The sequence below is a fragment of the Sciurus carolinensis genome, chromosome 6, assembly GCF_902686445.1.
Source record: "Sciurus carolinensis chromosome 6, mSciCar1.2, whole genome shotgun sequence".
NCBI classification, from domain to species: Eukaryota; Metazoa; Chordata; class Mammalia; order Rodentia; family Sciuridae; genus Sciurus; species Sciurus carolinensis.
In genome coordinates, this window is record NC_062218.1 from 18,678,861 (window position 1) to 18,684,663 (window position 5,803).

Here is a 5,803-nt window from a genome sequence, read left to right on the forward strand (position 1 = left end):
AAAGCACCAAGTTAGAAAGATCAAGCCCTTTACTGCTTCCTAATATCATGTAAATGTTAGCTCTCTAGTGGTTAAAGTAATTGTAAAACATTGTGAACTTAAGGAATAATGAAGTCATGCATGCAGAGACTACTAGTGGTCTCCCTGCTTCATTTACTTCCATAAGCAATCCTAATTTTTAATGGGTATCACAGCCAACTGAAATGAAATACATCCATCATCTTACTTTTAGTCAAAGAGTGGCATATGCCAGAGATCAAGAACTGAACTGCAAATTAACAAGACCTTCCGAGAAATCTCCTACAGAGCAGCTGATATGCATTTTTGCATGTTCTACATGGTTTCAAAATTAGCCAGTATGGTGGCTAGAATTTTATGCTGGACCTGGGGATGAGACCTGTAAAGGCTATGATGAAGTAGAAATTGAGAAGAACCTGGTTGATGGCCAACCTGATTGCCTACAGGTCAGCATTACTATCAGAGTAATATAGCACACTATTTTTACAGCTCTGGATTGCACATTCAAACGCAAAACTCACAGAGATAAACTATGGTACAGAAGTGCTCTTCTAAAATAAACCTGTACCATGAAATGTATAGAGTGGAGACAAGTAGGAATATATGGACCACAGACTGCACAGCTATTGAGCCTCATTAGGTTTTAGTGAATATTCATTTGCTTTACCCTGGAAGACAAATCATATCTTAACTTGGGTTGTAGCATTAAGGAAAACAATCAAATTATTTTCAAATTGTGCTTTCTGTTGACTTTTTTATTTTTTCATAGCAGCCTTGCAAATAATAGAAAAATTTATGCCTAAGGTAGATGGAATAAAAGTGAGAAGGAGGACATATCTTTGGTAAGAAGGCTTTCCATACCCAGAATTTACATTCAGAAGATTTGAAAATTTTCTTGGTGGAATTATTCAACTTCATCTTCATCTCAAGTTACAATCAGGGAAGGAGTGTCTGCATAGCCATAGCCTTAAAAGACAGGAGCTTCTCTGTAAAGATCATGACCTGGTTGCCAAATAAGACCACCGTATCAAAAGGAGAATGGGTAGAACCCAGAAGCTAGAAAAAGGAAGAGATTTCACAGATTTTAAAAATCTGTCTAGTGCTCACTTTGGCAGCACATCTACTAAAATAGGAGCTATACAGAAAAGATTACCCTGGTCCCTGGTGCAAGAATGACACCTGAATTTGTGAAGTGCTTCATAGTTTTTTAGCCATTGCTCAAACACCAAAGGTTGAATGTTTTCTCTGATATGTGGATTCTAACTCACAATAAGTGGGGGTAGAGATCAGAAGCTCAGTGAATTAGGCAAAGGAGAATGAAAGGAAGGCACTGGCACAGAAGTAGGAAAGATAGGAGAATGAATCTAATGTAAGTTTCCTAAATATATATATATTTTCCTAAATATATATATATTTCCTAAATATATATATATATATATGAATGTACCACAGTGAATCTCACCATCATGTACATCCACAAGACTAGGATTCTAATCAGGATACTATATGTTCCATATTTGTATAAATATATCAAAAATATTGTATTTTAATGTATAAGTATAAAGAACAATCTGTCTAGACAAAAGTTTTCACTGTGATTATTTACATATATGATAACTGACAAAAAGCAATATAAATTGAATATGCTTTTCAGGAAAGATTATTGCCAAATATGTCTTAAATCGACCTATTTTAAAACCTCAAGCCAGTCAACCACCCAGTCCAAACTGTACCAATGTGGAATAGGCTATGAAATCTATACCAATCTCAGAAATGGCAAACTCGGTGGTGTTTATCTGATGTATCACCATGGAAAGCTAAGGAGTGAGCATACTACTCTCTCCATCCCCTGTGCACAATGGAGAAACAGAGTACTCCTAGAGAAAAGAATCAAGGGCTTTGAGAGTGAACTTGATAAAACTTGCTTTACTGCCAGAGTTTTTATCTTTACTTTTCATATTTGAACATTGCTTGCTAATTTTGGTTATTATAAGCTAGAGTATTTCCCAGTTTGTTTATCTTAATGAAATATCTAGTGTTGGATCATCATTCTATGGAGAATACCTAGTAAAAGTATCTGGTGTTTCACTAAGTAGACTTTAGAAGAATATGAACTCTTTGGCGGATTTGGTAAAGAGAATTGCATGTAACTAAGGGATCTCAAAAATTACAAATGGATATTAGTAATGAAGATAACATTAGGGGTTCCTCACTTGGGATATTGTGAATAAGTTATATAAACAGAAAGAGGGAAGCCATGGTTATACTTGTCAGCATAGTGCCATGAGAAAGTCCTATCCTGAAGCCAATCTACTTATTTTTGTATACCTGAATTTTTTCCTATATGCTGAGGGACATGAAATGATAATAGTAACACTAATAAGGTTCCTTTACCACTACAGAGATTTATGTGTCCACACCATATTCAGTGGGGATATAAACAGTGATCTTATGTGAAAACATTTGGAAAATGCCCTTAAATAATGCCTTTTACATTCCTCTTATTTCTTGTCACTTCACTAATGATTAGAATACAAATGAGATGTCTTTATATCTATTTGTCTGATGATGAAGAGACACACATCTTAGTTACTATAGTTTGAATTCTCAATGTTCTTCAAACACCCATGTGCTGAAAGTTTAAAACAGTCTAACATTATTGAACAGCTGTGGAACTGTGAAGAGGTGAGACCTAGTGGAAGTTATGTCAGTCCCCACTGAATGGGGATGCCATTGAATGGGGATGTTGAGATCCCCAACCCTTTTCTCTTTCTCTTTGCTATCCCCTCTCCATGAGGCAAAGGACTTCATCAGCGGTACATACTCAGCATGATGTCTGCAAAACTGTAAGCATGAAGGCAATGGGGCCAACTTATCAGGGACTAAAATCTTTGAAACTATGAGCAAAAATAAACCTTTTCTCTTTTGTTAGTTGATTATTTCCAGTATTTTGTCACAGTGACAGAAAATTGAATAATGTACTAGAAATGATTACTTTTCAAAAGATAGAAAAATGTGATATTCATTTTAGTTAATGATTATAAATTTGTACTAATAATTCCAAAATATGCTTTTTCACCAGCAATATATATACATATGCATTTGTATTCTTTCCAGGTAAATCATACTAAGAGTCACTTTGCTACAGTATGAAAAAGACCCATTTATGAAGAAAGCACAAGTGTAGTATTGATCGAGAATCAATTTTCATCTAATACAGGGAACATAAGCTGCTTTACTTCCTGAATGTGTTTTCTGATTGAAAATGGCGGTGTAAAGCACCTTTTACACTGAGATTAGAGATATTTCCTCACTTTTTTTCCTGAAAAGTATTGATTTTTTTAAATGGGCTATAAATGTTATTTCTGTAAAGAGTTTTAGTCATTTTATGAATGTCAATTTACCCAGTTCACTTTTCAGTATTTATCATACTTCACTACTTGGTTTTCAATGCAGAAGCAGAAGCAGTCTGTATGTACTGATAGTTCTCATAAGACATTTTGTTCTAAGCATTTATTTTACCATAGTATAGTTAATTTGGCAAAATTCCCCCTTCTTTCTTTTTTTTTTTTTTAATAATCCATTCAGTGAAATTTATATAACAAAAATTTAAACATTTGAAAGTGAGAGATTTAGCAGCCTTAATACATTTTCACTGTTGTGAAGCATCAGCCCTATTTACTCTCAAAACACCCTATCAATTCAAATAGAAGCCCAAAACTATTAAGTGAATTTTCACTGTTACTCTTAAATTCAGTTGCTTACGAACATAATTTGCATTCTTTCTCTATTTATTTTAGGATATGTTCTGTAAATATAGTTAAACATGTAACCTTTGCTTCCTGATTTCTTTGAAATAATATTTTGGTGGCACATACATGTAGTAGCATGTATTAGTACTTCATCTATTTTTTTCACAACTAAATGGTATGGTGTGTGTGTGTGTGTGTGTGTGTGTGTGTGTATCATAACTTGTTCATTGATTCATCCATTGATGGGCAAATTTCTACCTATGATTATTGTGAATGATACCCCTAGAGACATGTGTACATGCCCTTGTCTAGTACCTATTTCCAATACTAGGAACAGAATTGTGGTATCATGTAGTTACTTATACATTTTACTTCTTGAGAAACGTTAAATTGTTTTTTTTTTTATACAACATAAATTTGTTTTTGCAGAAATGAAATCTATCATATTATTCTCAGCAATTTATGACTCCTTCAGTTTCTCCAGATGTACATTAATACTTATTTTCAATTTAAAATAATTATAGCTGCCTCAGAATATATGAGAGTTAGTATATCCTTGTGATTTTGGTTTGCATTTGCTGTATGACTATTAACATTGGACATTTTTTATGCTTAGTGATTATATTTCTTTGGAGAAATATCTAGTATCTAATTTTTAATTAGGTTTTTTTGTTGTTTTGTTGTTGAGTTTAAGCATTCTTTGTATAGTATGACTACTATTATTTTATATGTAATATGAAAACACTTTTTTCTCTTCTAGATGCTGTCTTTGCATGTCCTGATGTCCTGTTAGGGACTGAATTTCCTCTCTCTCTCTCTCTCTCTCTCTCCCTCTATATATATGTATATATATATAATATATATAAAATATATATATTATATATATATACACACATATATACATATAAATGTATATATATATATATAAATGTAAAAATATATATAAGTATATATATATACACACATATATATATGTATATATATATATATATATATATGCCTACACTTGAATTTAGGGACTTTAAAGACATAATGAAGATAAAAAGAGAAAAAGAGTTTGGCTCTCATCTATAGGACTAAAGTACTTGTAAAGAAGAGAATAAGGGACAACAGGAAAGTGTATACACAGGAAAGGCCACATAAGGACACAAGAATGCACCCATCTGCCAACCAAGGAGAGAAACCTCAGGAGAAACCAAGTATGCAAACATTTTGATCTTGGGCTTCCCGCTTCCAGAACTATGAAAAATAAACTGTGGTTAAAGCGACTCAGTCTGTGGTAATTGTTATGGTCACCCAGTTAGCAATGCTTTGTTCTGTGTAACAAACACAACGACTAAATTTTCATGAAGTCCATTTTATCTATTTTCTTTAATGAATTGATATTTTGGTATTTCATCTGAAAAATCCACTACTGAATCTGAGTTCCTGAAGATTTAACATATCCTGTCTTCTAGGGTTTTTTATGATTTTAAGGCCGATGTTTAGGTCATCAATCTGTTTTCCATGATATGTTGTATGATATGTTAAGAGATAGGAGGCTATTTTGATTCTTTTGCATGTAGTCAATATCTGGTTGTTTCAAGATGATTTTTGAAGAACTTATTCTTTCCCATTTAATGGTATTTACACTTTTATTAAAAATACATTGACCCTAAAAAAATGTATTTATTTATGGACTGTCAATTCTGTTCCACTAATTTTATGTCTGTCCTTATACCAATATAATATTGTTTTGATTACTATAATTGATACTTGCTATAAGAGAGTGTGAGACCACCATTTTTAATTTTAGGGTTTTTTTTTCTTTTCTTTTTTTTAGTTGTATATAAATTAAGATACTTCTTTTACATTATTGCAAAAGTATGGAAAATTATTTGCTCTAATTCAGTCCTGAGTACTTCCCCCCTCCTCTCTTCCCCTGTTTCCCTCCCTCTATTCTTCTGATCTTTCTGTAATTTATTTAGACTTTTTAAAATTAGAGTCTGTGGATATACCTGACGCTGGGATTCACTGTACTATATTCATGTACA

At 32.7% G+C, this 5,803-nt stretch overlaps 1 non-coding gene across 1 annotated transcript; it reads left to right on the plus strand.

The window, feature by feature from the left end:
- Positions 1 to 1,117: 1,117 nt before the first annotated feature.
- Positions 1,118 to 1,225, plus strand: LOC124987704 (U6 spliceosomal RNA). Its single transcript, XR_007109231.1, has one exon. It is a non-coding gene; the product is annotated as a U6 spliceosomal RNA (small nuclear RNA).
- Positions 1,226 to 5,803: the final 4,578 nt, after the last annotated feature.